At 41.1% G+C, this 16,644-nt stretch overlaps 1 protein-coding gene across 7 annotated transcripts in view; it reads right to left on the bottom strand.

The window, feature by feature from the left end:
- LOC134619537 (synaptotagmin-2-like) overlaps positions 1 to 16,644 on the bottom strand; it is a 68,286-nt gene that overhangs the window by 18,638 nt on the left and 33,004 nt on the right. Inside the window, exon 1 of one of the 7 annotated variants that reach the window (XM_063465411.1) lies at positions 14,252 to 14,461. The exons of the other annotated variants lie outside the window; for them this stretch is intronic. The gene's annotated coding sequence lies outside the window, so the exon portion shown is untranslated. Of the gene's footprint in view, positions 1 to 14,251; positions 14,462 to 16,644 lie in introns of those variants that run through there. 7 annotated transcript variants of the gene reach the window in all.

Genomic DNA, 16,644 nt, shown 5'->3' with positions numbered 1-16,644 from the left:
AGCATGGGGGTGCCTACTGGGGTCAGCGGGGGAGCTGGCCCCAGGGAGGGGTCACTTGCCCCTCTCTTTCTTCCCTCCCCATCTCCAGCTGCCTCCCTCTTCCCGCTCCACCACAATCACCCACACATGCAGGGCCTTGGGGTAGGGGTGTGTCACCAGGGTGCAGAGGAGGCATCCCCCCCCTCTGTCCCCTTCTGGCTGCCTCTGCCTCAATTTTATCTCACAACTTAGACATTCACATTACTCACACTCTCATAACACATACATATAGGATCTTGGGGGTGGGCTCACAACACGGACCCCAAATTACCATCAGGGTGTACACCGCACCCCTGGCGTCGTTGCCCACCTCTCAATTTTAAATACACGTAGACATTGAGGGCTATCAGGAGGGGCTATGCGCTTACCTGCTGCTCTCTGGCAGGTAGCTCCATGCCCTCCTGGGTTTTAATTGCACCTTAGAACACATATACATCAACACTACATATGAGCGGGTGGAGGGAGGTTTGGAGTCTTCTCACACCCCCGGTCTCTGCGGCCTGCTGGAGCGGGGGGGCTAGGAGGAGGAGTTGGCCGTCCGACTGGGGTCTGGTGTGTGGGGCCTCCCTGCTGCTGCGGAGTCGGGGCAGTCTGCTTCTCCCCACTGCAGGGAAAAGGGTAACACCACCTGGGTCTGGGTGCAGTTTCCCCCTGCAGGGGCAAGGGTACCTAGACCCGGTTCTTAGAGTACGCTTGGGGAGTGTGATTGTGTGTACAGCGTCTCTTTATGTCTGTCTCCACGTTGGTTGAGTGTGGAGTAATTGCCTATGAGAGCATGAGGGTGGGAATGGATGTTTGTATTTGAGTGTGCCTGTATGTCTGTGTCTATATGTCAGGTTGGGTATCAGACGACACCTCTCTGGGGACATCTCAGGCCCTCCAAGGTTTGGAGGCCTATCTCCCCCCACCACTTCCCCTGCCGGTGGCAGACGCCCTCAGACATCGATGCGTTGGTGGTTCTTTGTGTCCGGGGGTGGGCGTCCGGGTACACACCGGCTCACTCCTTGGTGGCTGCTTATCCGGGCCTGGAACCTGGGGCTCGCTCGGGCCACTTCGGGGGTGGGGTGCCCTCGGCCTCTCGGCCTGGGGCTCGGTCACTCAGGCACAGCTGGCTGCCGGCGGAGCTCACGGGCACGTCACTGCAACCCCCCCTGGCTTCTGCTCCGCGGCTGCTGAGTGATCCCTCATCTGGGACTCTCCTCAGCTCTTTCTGGGACAGTGGCGCGGCTGCCCCTCTGTTGGTCTTCCTTGGTCTCTTGTGTTCTGGGGGCCTCTGGATGTCTGGAGTTTTGATCTCCTCCATACCTGCTTCATGCCCTGGAGGATGGGACTGTGGCCCCCCACACCCTCTAGCAGATCATTACATTAAGGAACCTTTTAAATACAAGCGCGCTCATGCTCACAGGTGTACACACAGCTGATCACACACACAAACTACACCCTTTTTGGCTCCTACCTCAAAGCACACTGTGCGCTGTCGATCTTACGTGCTGCACAATAATGTTTAATATTAAGTATTTAGTGTTATATTCCCATATATCATTGTGATCTTGTTTATTACTCTCGTTTTCTTCTGCTTGTTTTCTTTTTTCTTTCTCAACAGGTGATCCAGGTGATCGATATATGTATTTTTTGTCTGCTTATTTTGTTGCTTTTTGTTTTTTGCCCTTTATCCCCGTCCCTCTTCTCCGCTGTTTTTTTTTTGTGTTGTTTTGTTTTGTTTTTTCCCCCCTCTTTCTTTCTCCCTTTTCTTTTCCCCTGTCCCGTATCTAGCAAGTAAAAAAATAAAAAATAAAATAAAATAAAATAAACAATAAAAGGTAAATCAAATGGACCATTACAGCAAGGCTGGGATGGTCCATTTGGTAAAGTAAATCCGTTGGGCATCTTTCTTCGCCTTTAGACAATAATTCTGATGGCAAAAGAACCAAACGGGACAGGTTTAAAAAAAAAAAAAAAAAAAAAAAAAAAAAAAAAAGATAAAATGGATATATGGATGGAGCTGTCTTATGAAAGTCGTCTAAATCATCGGTCCCCAACCATTTTTGCGCTACGGACTGGTTTATGTCCGACAATATTTTCACGGACCAGCCTTTAAGGTGTCGCGGATAAATACAACAAAATAAAACCAGTACCGGTACCAAAAAAAGGAAGATTTATTCATAACACACGGGAAAAGACCCAGGGAAATTGAGTTAACAATAAAAACGATTAAAAAATGACGATAAAAACCGATAAAAACCCTGAAAACCATAAATTTCACACCTGGGCCTCAACTCTTGCGGCCTGGTCCCCAACCGTGGCCCGGGGGTTGGGGACCACTGGTGTAAATGATACAAAAGGTATAGGAGAGGGATAGCTGATATATTCGATTCATGGTTTTGATATTTACTCCCTTTCATGACATATAAAAATGTGTTTGTTAGCCACTGAGCCCCAAAAATGTAAATCACCAAATTAAATACAGGTCATGACAGAAACAAAAGATTCATTCACAGAACTTGAACTTGTAAACTTCTATGTAGCATTAAGTTGGACCAGTTGGATCTTGGTTTTTACATTTTTAATACTTGGTAAGTCCCAACGCTACTGATTATTTTGAGGAAATATACCTACAAAAAAAAAGCAAAAAAAATGTTATTACTTCTGCTGAAGTATCACTGAGATCAATATAGCTCCAAACTCTCTCTCTCTCTCTCTCTCTCATGCCTCCAGTTAAATATATATGTAGTAGTATATGCAGAGGCTGCTTTCAAATCCATCTGCTGAATCCATCCAGAAGGAGAAAATTATATTTACAAAATGATTTTGTGACAGTGGCTTAGAAGCCAGTTTTGATATACTATGCAATGCTGACAAATCAAATGCGAAACTTGAAATTTCCTGAGTGCACACAGTGAGTAGAGAGTGTCTGGTGTCCAGAAGTTAAACTTCTGAAATGAACAATATTTGCATGTATATAGCCTTAAGATGTTTCAACTGGGGAAATGAGAAGCTGATCTGTGTGCATGTATGTCTGTGTGTGTGTTTCTGTGTTTGTGTAACATATGCCAAAGTGAATATTTTAAATATGACTTTTCTTTTCAAATGTCTGGAGAGGGCCCCGTGTCAGATTGGCGACCTGTCCCGGGTATACGCCTCTCGCTCTATGGTTGCTGGGATAGTCTTCCTCTAATATAAGCTGAGAAAGGAGATCTTTGGGTTCCCAGAGAACCTTGGGTAAGGCTCTGTGATTTCATTTCAACTTTGTTCATGACGAGCTCACCAACAATTATATAACTTAACAATCATGAGGTGAATAGTATGCAATTTTTATTTTATTTTTATTTTTTTTGCTTTTGTGCTATTTCCAACTCAAATTTTTAGACATTCTCTTTATTTATCTTGCAGTCAGCCAGTTCATCCACTGTCTGAAACAAGACGTTGTATCTTTTAATTGGCTGCCCCTCACAAATGAAGTATTTGACCTGTGGCTAACAGGGCCGTTTATTGCTCACGGCATTTGTTTGCCTTATATTACTGTATTAGGAATATGCAAACTTTATTACATGATGAAGAGCTAAGAGTAGACAAAAACTAAAACAGAGTGTGTAGATGAGCCTGAATCTTTGGCTCCCAACGATTATTTGTACATAGGCTGACTTTATTATGTGAAACTCTGGTTATGGGTACTAAAGGCATTTGCTGCTGTAGCAGCATACATGACAGTAAAATCATAAGAGATCCATTTTAACATATTTCATAAAATTCTGAGGTCATTTGCAAAGACTTTACTTGATCAAGGCACTAACGCAATTTTTTGTCTGATGTTGCTTCCATACGTGCGCCAGCTGTGCCTGACCAGGAGAGATGTTTAACCACAGACAGAAACAAAATGAACTACTACTAGCCATTCTCCTGTGGTGTTTCCAGAGGCCAAACAAATTTCAATCAGAGCTCTTATCTGTTCCAGAAATCATAGAGTGACAAGTGCAGCTGAAAGCAGCCTGCCGACAGAGCGATGAGTGATTGGGCAAGACCTTGATTCAGAAAGCAGAACGAGAAGACAAGCATAACAAGAGCAGACTTCTGCTGCTGATTTCATTAAAGTCATGGTGATATGGGGAAAAAGAAGGAATTTCCTATTTCTCAAGTGCCAATTCTCCAGGATGGTGCCAGAGATTCTGCTTCTATTTATTGCTACATATAAATTATTCAAATTGAGGCTGACAGCGGAAAGGATAAGCTTATATTATTCAGGGGCCAGGACCACTTTATACATCCCAAAATATATTATGTAAAATAACTTGTGCTGCTGTTATGCAGACTGATGTTACCAGTGATGAACATCTTGTGAATATATACATAGATGGGGAATTGAACAATTACACAAACATTGTCAGTTATTGAGAAAATTACTGAGGAATGCTTTCATCCATCACACATTTAAAAATGAGTGGGCTGTTCAATGAAACTGCAATCACAAGCCTCACTGTCTCCACTCTCCACTGTATTATGCATTACAGTAGATATTGTAGCGCTGTTAAAGATATCCACTTACATCTGAGGTTTATGTGCATTTTTTCCTTTTTGTCCCTCACATTTGATCAAGTCAGACCAATCAAATTACTATTCATGGTTATGTGTACAAGAATTTTATCTCCTCCACACTGAGGACGAACAGAGGGGACACAGACTTGTTTTATGACAGACATTAGCCCTGTTTTACAGCTAGCTAAGCCCTTACTACTCGCTCCAGTAAAATCAGATAAATAAACCATTTTTATTTTAAAGAATGCCATCAAACACCAGACAATGGCTTTTAACAAAACTAAGATTTGAGAAAAAGATCTCCTTGTGGAGGCTGCACTAAATACCAAATACACACAGTCTCCAGGGTAGGAAACTTAATCTTCTGAATAAAAAAACAGGTCATATCAGACATCCAAGCAAATTGACCTTGCAAGGTGCTTGTTCCTTTTCTCTGACTAGATCTAAATATGAATATCCTGAAATAACTTGCAACAATAATGATCCACAATGCCTCGCTATCTAAATAAAGGAACATTTCTTAATGGGAAATTAAGCATAAAAAAACAAGACTAAGAGTTTCCAGCCATGCTAATAGCTCCTGCTGCATCAGCATGCTGTCATGCTAGCAGCTATGACATTCGCCGTGCTCACTTATTGTGGTTAGGTGCTAGCAGGCTAACATGTGCTCAGGGTGATTGGTATCACGTATCACGGTTTTGCAGGTATTTAGTCTTAAACCTAAAAGTTACAGAAGATAAATGAGTCTCCTAAGTCGTTACAATTAATTTTTGTTTAATAAAAATGCAAAGCCACCAATGTGAATCCTCAAGTGGCACTAGAAGTAAAGCTAAGTAATTATAATGCATCATCTGGAATGATGAATATCTGCACAATATTTTGTGTATTTTGGAGACTTTAACTGGGTAAGTGAAAACTTTATCTTACTGCTGATAAATGAAAAGTCAAAGGATCCACAAAGTCATTAAAATTCTTCCATTAAGGAGGATAAACATTTGTACCAAGCCTCAAAGTAATCTATCAAATAGTTGTTGGAACTGTTACGCCTCCTCTTCTTTCTGCTCTCGCTGCAGGGTTTCTTTCTGCAGCAGTCTGTAGGCAGGAAGAGCTGCTGACATATTATGGGTATGCCTGTGTAGGCCTCCACAACAGCTCAAATAAGCCTGGCCTAACTTTTTTTTATCTGTCTCCTTCCAAGGATCCACATCTCGTGTATTTTTTAATTTTTAAGAAATGAACTTATAATTGGCATCCTAACCTTTCTATCCCCTGTTTTCTCACTCGCTATGAGCTGCAAGATGTTTCTGCCAGCACCAAAGTAGTATACTAACCACCAGGCTGACACTACTAAGAGCCATGTCGAAGTGTAGCTGATAACTACAAAGATCTGCTGTAATCCACCATCATAAATCACTACAGTGCATATATGTAACATATTAACACGACATTTTCACACTTGTGCAGAGGTTCCAAGCAAGAAAACTAGGAGTCAGACTCAGAAGTTCAGTCCCTGAACCAACAGATTAAACCCTGAAGATAAGTAACAGTAACAGTAACACTGCTTGCCCCTTGCTCATTATCATCACTGAAAGGCCCTTGAGCAAGACACTTAAGCTCCATCTGCTTCAGCGGAAATGTACAGTGACCAGCAGATCAGACAGTATTTGTACTGGGCAGCTTCCAGATCTAAATGTGTTTAAGTGTTTGAGAGTTGAGCAGGCCCTGAAACAGCAGCAGTTAGGGCCAGGAAAGCCCACCCTGGATGGCATAAATAGCCTTTCCATCCAATATATATTTAATATAAACCATGACTACTGGAACTCTGTGGGAGGTTTAAGCTCCATCTTTCAATGTGCGTCTCATTTCGTTAGAGTTTGAGTCATCAGAATTAGTTAAAACAAAATGGCTCAGCTGCACGGCACACAGCAGCACAGCTATGGGCATGATCCTTCCCTTATCACGAAACACACTGCTCAGAGTTGGATTGAGATCAAGCATATTTAGCTTTCCCATGCAAACAAACTTGGTATATTAACACCAAGTACAAGCACAGCACTTGTAAATGGTACGCAAAGGTTAAATATTTGTCTTTCAGTAAAAGGTGGGATAAAATGAAGGTGAAGGCAGGTGGTTTTAATTTAACTAACAATCACTGGAAATGCCAAAGGTTGTTTCTTTCATTAGTAAACAAATTAAAGACATTTTTTTAAATACATTCATCTTTTCAAATGCATTAAATAACTACTTCAATCCTTTAGTTGCAGGAATTAATATGCATCTTGTTGCACAGTAATATTTATATGACCAGATTCAAAATTAGAAAACTTTTTCATAAAGTAACATAGTTTTTTAAATCTTCTGAATTTTTTCCTATTTTAAGTTGACAATGCAACAACCTCCCCACCTAGATCTGATGCCGCAGATCATGTTTGGTGTCCTAACCTAAGCTCCAAGCTTTAGGAGTGTGCTTTGCATCATATTTAAGAGCACGAACTGCATGTGTTTTATGCTGTAAAATAAATAAGATTAGTAGGTGATATTTAACAAAAAATACTCAAGGCACACTAATGGTTTACCACATCATATGTTGTCTTCATCATCATTAGAGGAAAATATGAGTCACTTAGAAACACTCCAATATGTCTCCAGGCTTATCACTATTATTACCCTGCACCTGTCAAATCCTAATGATACAATCAGTGTGTCCTCATGCAAACATAAAAAAAAAAAAAAAACATCACTAAGAAACATGACTAAGAAATTCTGTGCCCCTATCTGAGGTCATGTGCATGACATGTTGACCATTGTGACATCCTCTCCAGCGATGGGAAACCCCAGGCTGCAGATAAGCCAACTGCAAGCACAGGGATTGTGTTTAGTATGGGCTTATTAGCAACCAGGTCAGATCTACGAGAAAACAACCTAAGGAGAGTAAGCTAAAGTCACGCAGCTGTTTCACTGCACAACAACAGGGCAGCCTGAGTAGCAATTAATTAACAATCTGCAGCCAAAGAGCCAGGTCTGTTTTCCCTCTGCGCTGACACTTTGACTCTATAGCCTTTCACACAGCTGTCCAATAGTTGTCATAGTATATCTGTGTGTGTGCAGCAAAATTATAGATCCATCCAGACTTGAATTCAACTGCAGCGCATGGCTTTAAACCCCAGAAACATCATAATATCTACTTTCAAAATGGCTTCTACAAATGAAAAGAAAACCCAGGGTCATGTGACTGCAGCCTGGGGCAACAGTCAGGATCAGTGGGGCGGCAAATTAAGTATTGAATACAGTAAAGCACTTTGAAAAGATACAAAGAGAAAGGACAGTAAAGGGTGCTTGGATGTCATTGGCCACCAGACGACCAGGGCCCTAAAAGATACAAAGCAATCTGAATTACTCTGACCCCAGTGAAATCATTCAACCCCCACTGAGGCTCCTACCATCTGTGACATTATGGCTTCTGTGTGGGTGAAGTGCTTGGCCTCATACTGAACTAGCTGTGCATCCCACACTGAAAAAAGAACCAACTTAATTGAATTATTTCAAGTGGTAACACCTAATTTAATTAAGTTCTTTGAAATGAAGTTAATACATTAGATAAATCAGTTGTGTTACTCTATGTATTAACTTCATTTCAAAGAACTTAATTAAATTAGGTGTTACCACTTGAAATAATTCAATTAAGTTGGTTCTTTTTACAGTGCATGCTGCTTCATAGCCCTATAAGCCTTCTTAATGTGATTGTTTATACAAGAAGCTACATACATGCAAAGCCTTTCATACTAGACAGACCCTTAAATTTTGCAGAACTGACCGTCATGCAAAGTAGTATTTCTTTCACAGACTATCCCTTTGTGATAAGTTGCATGTATGGGTGTGCTCTAATTTTGTACTTTTGCGTTTCATGCTGAGTGACTCTTTCATCTGAATCCCAATGAGCTATTTTAGGTTTGAGCCAAGTTGCATAAGATATTGAGGATATCGTTTAAAGGGTAATTGTTCAAAGGCATCACGCAAATCTCGAATTCATGATAAACACACTTGAAGAAACTGGACGAGGAGAATACTGGCTCAGCTAGCACTGAGTCACAGCTGACCTCTGACTCTCTAGGCTGGATTTCAGCTGAAAATGTGGACTGGAACATTAAGAGAATAAGGAGCATTGTATTTTATTAGATCCATCAGACAGAACAGCACTGTAGCCGGAAAGCTGAGCTGAGATGGTGGAGTTCTTTCAATTAGAGATAATGTGCAGCTTTATTCCTGAACTCTTGCTACTTTATGGTAATTCACCCCTGCTGAAATGGACTCAGGGCTCCTATAGTCATAATGGGCTCATTTTGGCCAAGTTTTAATAGGATTACTGTGAGGATACTGATAGTTGCCTTGCTTGTTATTTACCAGCAAATACACAGTGTGGACAAAATCTAAGATTGCAACTCACATGTCACTTTATTAGGTTTACCTTACTAGAACTGGATCAGAACCCTTTCTGAAGGCACTATTTATATTTTCAGTATTCATGTAATATATTAATGTAATATTATTCATGGCTAGATTAGATTAAAACATATACACTCACAAGTCACTTTATTAGATACAGTTTGCTAGAACTATATTCTGACCCATGGGTCATACCAGCCTCAATTTTTCATAGCATAGATTCAACAAGGAAATTCAAGGAATGTTGTAAATATTCCTTGGAGATGTTGGTCCATATTGGTCCACATATGATGGCATCACACATTTGCTGCTAATTTTCAGCTGGACATCTATTATGCAAATTTCCCATTTATGTTCAAGAAACCAGTTTGAGATTATCTGATTTTTGTGACATGACATCTTAACCTGCTGGATACATTCATTAGAGATGGGTACACTGTGGTTACAAAGGGATGGACATGGTCAGCAATGACAGTCATATAGGCTGTGGTATTAAAAGGAATCTCAACTGGTACTGAGGGGCCCAAAGTTCCACCACACCTTTACTTCACCATCAGCCTGAACATGGATACAGAGCAGGGTAGATCGATGTGTTAATGTTGTTTATGCCAATTTCTGACCCTACCATTCAAATGTTGCAGCAGAAATCAATACTTATCAAACCAGGCAACATTGTGCAAATTGGAGCCTCAGTTTCCAGTTCTTAGTTGACTGGTATGGCACCCACTGTGGTCTCCTGCTCACAGGATAGTTTCTCTTTTTTGGTATTCTCTGTCAACCTTAGAGATGGTATGGGAAAAATCCAGTAGATCAGCATTTTCTGAAATACTCTGAATCATCCATCTACAAGACACGCCATGTTCAAAGTCACTTTAATCACCTTTCTTCCCCATTCTGAATCTTGGTTTAAACTTCAGCAAGTGGTCGCGGCCATGTCTACATGCGTAAATGCACTGAGTTGCTGCCTTGTGGTTGGTCGATTAGATGTTTATGCAAATGAGTGGCTGAACAGGTGCCCCTAACAAAGTGGGCAGTGAGTGTATATTTATTTGTATATGCAAAAACACAATTATACTGCCACTGGATTACAGTATTAACAATAGAGTTTTCTGTATTGCTCTACAGTACTTGTAACAACAAGTTTAGCAGGGCTCCATGGGTATATCTTGTAAAGTCTTTCATGTTACTGCATCTCTGGTTCATCACATATAAAGTCCACTTATCAGATTTCACCAGGCATGCAGAGTCAGATAACTGCTAATTGTATGGCAGAGGCAGATTTCTGCAAGGTAGCCTACTGGAGTTTTAAAGCACTCCCTGTTTTGCAATTACATGGTAGACAGCCAACAGTCTGACAAAAGCACTTGCAAATCCAAAAACACAGCATGCAGTGTAAAATATGCTTCAGAGCCAGATTCTTCAGTTCATGACCAACAGCCTTCAAACTGCTAGCCACAATAAATCGCTATGAGTATGCCAAGTGTCTGTCAGATGCTATATTTTATTTAACAGCGATTTAAACAATGAACTCCCCCAACATGGCTCAAACGTCAGTGTTAAACAGCTCTCCTATAAAGTGTTTATGTCTCCTTATTTGTGTTAATGTGGCACATGATGGAAGTGCTGTTAGAAAAGCTGCTGTTAAAAAAGTGATGGCAAAGCTTACAAAATTAAATCTGAAATTTTTATAACAAAAAAGAAAAACACTTTTAAAAGTGGACAGTAACGCTGTAAACATTACTCTGCACCAACAAAGAGCAGATTGATTGACATTTACATACTCACTCAGTGACTGATCTGCTATACAGTCAGCGAAACTGCGGCCATCTAGGACAGGATATTTACAGAGACACTAGGACTCTGTGTACAGCTTCAGAGCTGCACGAATACTCTGACTGCAAACATAAACAACACAAGCATCTACAGAAAAAAGTATGACCATCCATCAGCGAGGTCAGCAGGGCAATTACACTTTTATGTCAACAAAATGATGGAAATCCTGCTGATGATGTGAACGCACTGACTGAGATAAGGATGTTAAAAAAAAGGTGTTTTGCAGATCATCTCACTAAAGAGAATTAAAGAAGAGCCTCTTTCTCATCTATCGCATTGTGCACTGATCCAAAGGGTGGTCCAGAGGGCCTCATTTACAAACCTGCTTGTGTAGATAAAACAATGCTTATTCTCACCTGCAGCTGAATGTGATTCAGCTATTATCAGGAGGGATCCTTGAAAAAAGAGGGGGTGGGGGGCGGATGCCAGATTTTGAATGCTGAGTGAGGAGCTGCGGGGATCATTTACAGCCAGTTGCCATACATTCTCCCTCTCCCCCTCAGCACATCCCCTTTCCCTGTCCCCTGATAGGTCGATTAATCATTCTGTCACAGAGACAGTGACCCAATCTGCATGTAAGGTTGTGCAGAGGAAATGTGACGGTGCAGAGGGCTTCTGCAGCATTGCAGATAGGCCGCATCTAATAACAATTAAAAAAGGAACATACGTAGGCAGTAAGACTGCTAAACGTAAGGATTTACCCACTATGACTGCTCTGAAGAAGTGGCTTGGCTGAAATAAATAAATAAATAAAATCTGCACATTTATAGATAATGAAAATGAGTATTTATAAACCTACCTAGACTAGCATAAAGACTGCAAACAATGTAAATAGCACTTCTTTAAAAGTTTTGGTAGGTCAAAAAAGTAATGCCTCTTTGATGCCAAATCGAAAGTAACGCCTGAGATGCTCAGCTTATGGCCCACAGGTAACATTGGGATCACCAAGTGGCTGACTGGACCACCATTTTCTAATCCACTAAGAAAATTTTACTTGGGAGGTCCCAGCTATGTCAAGCCAAAGGATTTCCAATTAAAATGCAGTTGCTGCTCCTGGATGCAGTAAAAAACCATACATATATATCCAAACCAAGTCGATATATTCAGTAATTTAATGTAGACCTGCTTGAAACTTAACTGTTCAATATTCATGTAACTTTTCAGACTACTAATCACTGGGTAAATTCAGAGGTTTTGCTGTAACACTGTTGGTGTTACACAAAACAGTATGATGAAACATGCTGAAAACCACATCAGTAATTCTCCAAGTATGCCCCTTCTCTGTCCTGTGCTCTCTCTGACCATCACAAACTGTCTCCTCCAATGAAGCTAAGGGGCCAGAAAAGAAAGCTGCTGGAAATTTCACCATGACTAGCATGTTTTTTTTCTCCCTGTAAAGATTAAAGAGTGGTGAAACTGCCCCGTCAGCACTGCAGGAGGCTGTGACTAGTGACAGTGTCTAACCGTTTAACACTGAATCTCTCTGCCATCGCCTGCCAGCGACACACCATCACATGGGCTTGGGCCAGAACTGGAAAGGCTCGACTCTCACCTGGAGTGAAAAACAAATGGCAACTGAGCAATCACCGTGATAGCTGCGTTAACGTGTCAGAGAGGAAATCACTGACTCATTCTTAGAGTCCAACATGGCTGGCATTATCATTTTAAACAAGCTTTTGCTTGTGGAATACTTTAAGATTTAAGCTTAGGGAGAAAAACAATTTAACCTAAATAAAGCTATGGTAAGTTGGAAAACAACAGTAATATGGGTGAAAGAGGGCACACCCACTCTAGCACTATACTGTAGCACAGGATACAGGCTGCACAGTTAGAATAAGCCTCTTTTCTTTGTGTTCCTCTTTAAGCAGTTCCAGCATTCGGGCACCAGCTGCCTTCTTGGAGAGAGCCAAGAGAAAAAAAGAAATAAGATTGGTGAACTTCAAAGCTTCCTCTCATTTTTCTAGTTATGTATGAGAGACTCTGAGAGTATTTCTTAGTGCGAGAGCCACTGGGAGCGGCTGCCTGAGGTTTGAACTTAATGAGCCTGCCTGAATGTTTTAGAGCTTGACAAAAAAAAGAATCATCAGAGCATGCTCAGTATCACATAGCCTCTTGAATACTCTGCACTCTGAATATTGGACATGTTAATACACAGATAGAGTACCTACAGTTCTGCATGAACATATAACATGATCCCTGACATTCTACAGTGTACTTGTCTACTCGACTTCTTAGAATTGAATGATCATGTGACCATTTCAAATGCAAGCCATTGACTGACTTTGATCATTGTGACACCAGATACTAGGGGAAAAATAGACCTAGTTTAAATCCCAGTATGTTATTCAGAACAAGGCGGAAGAATAAATAATGAATTGATAATTAACAATTCTCTTTGTGCATGATGTAAAAATTGTGTTGTATTTGTAATTTGCTTTCAAAGCAGGATCAAAACTCCTGGCTTTCAAAAACACTGCAAAATAACACCCTAGCTATTTTTAGTCTATTTGTTAAAGTGAATTTTAATTAAATGGAATTTAATAATAACTCTGCTGTGATAATGATAGGCTCAGAATTGCAAGAGTCAGAATTAGGAATTAAGAAGTACACGCAGCTCATTATAGGTTTCGTCCTTGGTGCTGTCACCTCAGTGCTGCCTATGCTATATGTCCCATGAGAGACAGCAGAAAAAAAAGAGCATCCTGCAGCACTTTATGAAATCCCCACCCCTCTCTCTATACTCCTCAGCACAACTGTCAGCCTCTTTTTGTGTCTAACTGCTCAGTCTAAAAAGATAAAGAGTAGTGGAGCTTGTGTGTGTTTTGTTACATTGTGGACAGACCTGGGGTTTGTGTGTGTGTAGTGTGCTTTTTCTGGCTCCACTTGCCTGTTTCTTAGTATTTAGGGAGGTTATGAGAGTTACCGGTGTAGCTAAAGGGGCAAGCACAGCATCTGTCAGCAGGGCAGCCTCCTGGACACTCTCCAGGAAAGAGGTACAACATCCACCAGGCAAGCTAAATGAGCCGTGATCAATGAGAATAATATACAGAGCCAAAGCTACACTCCCCTTCCAAAAAATTTTACGTAACACTACCTGATTTGAAATCATTAATTTCATGAACTCAAGGTCCTGTGGCTAGATCCCGGGGCAGATAAGGGCCCAGGAATGGTCTGTATTTCTTTTACAAGGAATCATCTCGGAGTAAAGTTGGGAACACATGCATCGGTAACATGCACACAGCACCTGCGTTATTGTATAAGGAACGAAAAAAGAAATGCTGAAGTTGGACACTGCAGGTAAAAATCCTCCAATACGGCAGCAACCACCAGCCCGTAACTCTGTTCCAGATTCCACGAAGGAAGTGTTCAAGCAGAGCTGAGAAGAGACTTTAAAATACATCCTTACCTAGCACTACCGTAATTCCGTAATCCTGTTCTCCACAACAGGCAAACCCATTCACCAAATAGGCACTTAGGATTAATGCTACAGTGCCTTAATAATGTCCCTCGACTGCTTTCCCATCAGCACCAGAAACTGCAGTCCTCTTCGCACTGTTTCCACTGCAGCAATACTTGTTCTCCTATATACACACACGCTCTCTCAGTCATTCTAGCTGTGACTACCCCCACCTCTGTTTCTCTCAATCCCCTCCTCCTCTCCCTCTCTTCACTCTTTCTTTCACTGAATGGAACCCCCTCCCCTTCTTTCAGCTCTCCCTTCCCCTCGCTTTCTCTCCATCTTCAATCTCTCTCTCCGTTCCAGCACTCACTGCTCGGACAGCTGATTTGTGATGCTGCTCACAAGGTGCTGTATGCAGCAATCTGTGCCCCGATGCATAAGGGCAATCCAAAAGCAGCCAGATGCTCTACAGTTTGACCGGCATCCATATCCTTATTCCAAAAACCACTGCTGCTGAAGGACTCAATTGGTTTCGGATGTGTCCCTCAGCTAACAAGGCTGCAAGTGTTTGAAAAAAAAAAAACGTGGAAATGAAAATATGCACAGAGGAAAAAAATGATATATTACAGAAGACATCGCTAGCCAATAATATGCAGACACTAAGATGCCTGCTTACCTCAGCAGTAGTTTGCTGCTTTGGCTCTCTTTTCATTTATCTTCTTTATGTTCTTTGACTAACACCCCTGCTACTGTCATAATAAAAGATTTATTCTAGATATTCATACCAACCTAAACCTTATATAAATACATAGATATATAACGTTAAAAAACCTTTCCAACCTGCTTTACATACCGCAATAATAAACAGAATCTTTTCTGTATAATTCTTTGCATAAATATTGCAAAACCACTGAAATCCACAGCTTTTTTTTCCCTTACAGTGGGTGTTTTATTGGATTAATGAGAAGATGTAATGCACACTTTCACTTGACGCCAGTGGTCAACCAGACAGTTTGGAGCCCTTGGGGCACTGCTGTGTGTCACTGGGAATTATCATCCTCCCCTAAGTGAATCATCCACCTTATTGGCCTGCAATGAGCGCTGGAACCAAAAATCAATAAAGTCTCAATCACTAAAAAGGGAAGGGGTAGGGATAGAAAGGGAGGTGGGTTGCTGCAATTTCAAAACATACATCTGGAAGGGAGGATTGCAATTTGCTCCCTTTCTGTGACATTGCCATTTCTCAGTGCTGGGTCCAGGCCGTAATAGATACTCGCTGTTTTTGAATTAGAAGTGATTTGGTAATTAAAGGGAAGGTAATGGTATTCCAATAAAGAAAAATGAGTAGAGGGCTCTGTACATCTTTGTCCACTCCATATATCCTCGCCTTCTCCTGCTTGGCAAGGATAATTTTTTATATATTTCTTTTTTATTGTATCACTGAATACCTCAGTGGCAACAGGGCTTCAGTATCTTGCCCACAGGCACTTCAGCAAGCAGTGTAGGAGCTGGGGATCAAACCACTGACCTTCCAATTGATGGACAACCTGCTTTATCTTCTGAGCCACAGGCACCCCTTTAATCGTTTCTTTAATAATAAATTTTACTAATACCATTAATAACAGTGGTTCAGTGGTTAGCACTGTCGCCTCACAGCAACAGGGTTTGATCCCAAAGTGCCAGATGGGGCATTTCTTTGTGGAATTTGCATGTCCAGCCTGCACTTTCATGGTTTCCTATCGGCTTCTTTCCAAATTCTAGGTGTGAATGGCCGCAAGTCTCTCTGCTTTAGGCCTGACAGACCTTTTGCCTTACAACAGGTGGGATAGGACAGTTGGATGGATGAATGGGTGGATCTTTAAAAACAGCTAGCAAATAAACAATTTGAGTTTTATTTTTAAAGGCTAATTTACTAACCAGCTGATTTTATGGTTTACAGCAAACTCAAAAAATAGTTATTTTTTTGCATCTTTGTTCAGCTGTAGACTGATACACATTTGGTATTAGTGAGTTGTTAGAGCAGCAGGAGGGTAATTAAGGAATTGATTCAAAATGACTACAGTGCTCAATCATCAATCCAAGAGTGTGACTCACTAATATATACGCGTGTGTTTATGTCTGTGTCTGTGTGTGTTTAATTAATAAGGAAGTGAAAGCTGAGGAATAAGCTGTACCAGACCTTGGCTACACAAAGCACTTGCTATCATGATCTTTTTATTGTTGGTTTTGGCTTTATTGGTGTCTTCTGGTCTTCTGTCAACAACAACAACAAAAAAACCTGAAATACGTTCTTAAAAATCACAGAGACACAATCCCTCCATCTAGTTTTGCGTAGGGTGAAAGTAAAATGACAGCCTTCCTGTCTGTTAATTTACAGACCATCTCTGTAAATTAACAAA

This window comes from Pelmatolapia mariae, linkage group LG20 (assembly GCF_036321145.2).
Source record: "Pelmatolapia mariae isolate MD_Pm_ZW linkage group LG20, Pm_UMD_F_2, whole genome shotgun sequence".
Classification (NCBI taxonomy): Eukaryota; Metazoa; Chordata; class Actinopteri; order Cichliformes; family Cichlidae; genus Pelmatolapia; species Pelmatolapia mariae.
The sequence above is the reverse complement of the archived record's forward strand: the minus strand, read 5'-3'. Positions and strand labels throughout refer to the sequence as shown.